Here is a 2,459-nt window from a genome sequence, read left to right on the forward strand (position 1 = left end):
AGAGGCAGGCAGATTTCTGAGTTCGAGGCCAGCCTGGTCTACAGAGTGAGTTCCAGGACAGCCAGGGCTATACAGAGAAACCCTGTCTCGAAAAACCAATATATATGATTGATTTATTTTTACGTGTATGTGCATTTGGCCTGCATGTGTGTCTGTGCACCATGTATGTGCAACGCCAACAGAAGCCAGAAACGGGATCTGGGGTTAACAGATGCTTGTGGGCCGCCATTCAGATGCTGGGAGCTGAAACCCAGGTCCTCTCCAAGAGCAGCCAGTGCTCTGAACTCGAGTCATCTCTCCAGCCCATCTTCGGCTTTTTCTCTGTCCCTGCCCCTCTGTCTCTGTCTGTCTTTTCTCTGTCAGTCCTGCTGTATTCCATGTGGACTGAAGCCCTGTCTGTCTGGTCATTCTGGTGATCTAACCCTCTTTGCATGCCTAGCCCCAGCCCTGTTCCCGGCTGTTCTGGAAGTTCTTGGCATCCTCCTGCTCCAGTGTCCTGCTCTGGAAAAACAGCCCTTTTCTCCTGCACTGAGAGAGGTCCCTCGAGCACAGATACAGCCCAGGCCCTCATGCAAGAATCCCTGCATCCTGGCAGGGGTACCCTCCCTGAGCTGAGGCCACATGAGCCCTGGAGACTCCACTTCCTAGGAATAGCATCAGGCTGTGGGTCTCCTTGCTCAAAGCAGCCTGTTGTCGGCAGGGCCACACCCAGCTGCCTCCAGTACTGTGGGTTTAAAACACTCCTAGCCTCTCTTTGAGAGAGCTCTTTGAACAGAAAGGTGGGCTCAGCAGTTGGGGGACCATCTGACCCTAGAAGCCACAGTGGCTTTATTGGGGACACGCAGGGGTGTCAGGAGCTGGCTTTCGGCCCAGCCTCAAAGCTCCACTTCCCACAGAGTCTCAAGGCTGCCATTCAGAGCGGCTGGGGCATCTATCCTACAGAAGGAAAGTGCCGCTGGGCCCCCTCCACGCTGAGCCACAACTGGAAGGTGTCTTCAGATGGAATTTCACTGTACTGTTTTAGATGGTGAGAGAAAAGGAGGTTAAATACTATGTCCCTGTCGCAGACACACACTGAGGTGGCCATGCCTGCTGCCGTTTTTTGAGTGGAGGTGGCTGAGTCTGTGTATGCATCCTTTTCAGACGGGATCTCATGTTGCCCAGGCTGACTGAGTATTTACTATGTAGCTGAAATGACCTTGACTTAGGTTCCTCTTGCTCCACAGCCCACCCGGGATGGCAGGGGACAATGCTTCCAACAGATACCTCAGCACACAGTACACAGATGCACCAGCGACAGAAGCAGAGCCAACAGTTGCTGACCGAATGAGCGGTTGGCAGGAAAGCCTGTAGTGCGACCAGGTCTTTCCACTCTCTGGTCTGATTCTGGGCCCCTGACAGCCATAAAATCTCCCTGCTTAGACTGGCAATATTTTCCTTTAATATGTTCCTGAAGGCTTTGGAAGAGTAGGAGGAAAATTCCAGAGGAGCAAGGAGAGAGCTCTTTCAGGTCCTGGGGGAAGGAGGGGTGGGGGGCAGGGCCCAGGGGTACCTGCAACCGTGCCGGGAGGCCTGTGTGCCCATTGTGTGCTCAGAGAGGGTCTGTAGAAGGACAGAGGCCTTCTGTCCTGAGCTCTGTGGTGTGCGGACAGGAATCCACAGAGGACTGCTCCAACGTGTTTGTACCAAGCACGAGATGGAGCCTGGGACGTGGTGCGCGCGCACTTCTGTTGCCCCTTCACTCTGCTCCTGCTAGCCCAGCCCAGAGACCTCCTTCCTCACCTCCACATCTCCCATACTGGACTCAGCTCTCCCGGTGGCCTGACTCTTACTGCTCCTCCAATCACAGTGCAGAGGGTCTTCCTCATGACCCTCCCTCCCAGAGCTGTATGTGCACTGCCATCATGGCTCTAAGGAGTCTGCGTTGACTAACGGTGCAATTGTGTGCTATAACCCTGGAGTGTTGCTGCGGGGGAGTGGGAGGAGGTAGATAGGGTAGCATAGGGTCTGGCAAGTCACATGGTCCCTGAGAAGATACCACCCTCTCTGCTGTGTCAGTGACGCGATGCTAGCAACAGATAAAACACATTTAAGTCAAGGAAAAGGGAGCCTTGTGAGCAGGGGGAGGAACATGGCCTAATTTATAATGTTTTTCTGTTTCTTTTTGTTTTATTTGGAGGCATGAACTTACTCTGCAGCCCAGGCTACCCTTGAACTCTGCTAATCCTCCTGCCTCTGCCTCCTATGTGCTGAGGTTACAGTTGGAGGGAGGTCAGTCTGGGTTCCAGCTGGGACCAGGGTGTGTGTGTGGTGTGTGTGTGTGTGTGTGTGTGTGTGTGTGTGTGTGTGTGTGTGTGAGAGAGAGAGAGAGAGAGAGAGAGAGAGAGAGAGAGAGAGAGAGAGACCTTCTGGGTCTTGGAGCCAGCACTGAGGGTACTGGGTTCTTGATAGGAAAAGAC

This window comes from Mus pahari, chromosome 19 (assembly GCF_900095145.1).
Source record: "Mus pahari chromosome 19, PAHARI_EIJ_v1.1, whole genome shotgun sequence".
NCBI lineage: Eukaryota > Metazoa > Chordata > Mammalia > Rodentia > Muridae > Mus > Mus pahari.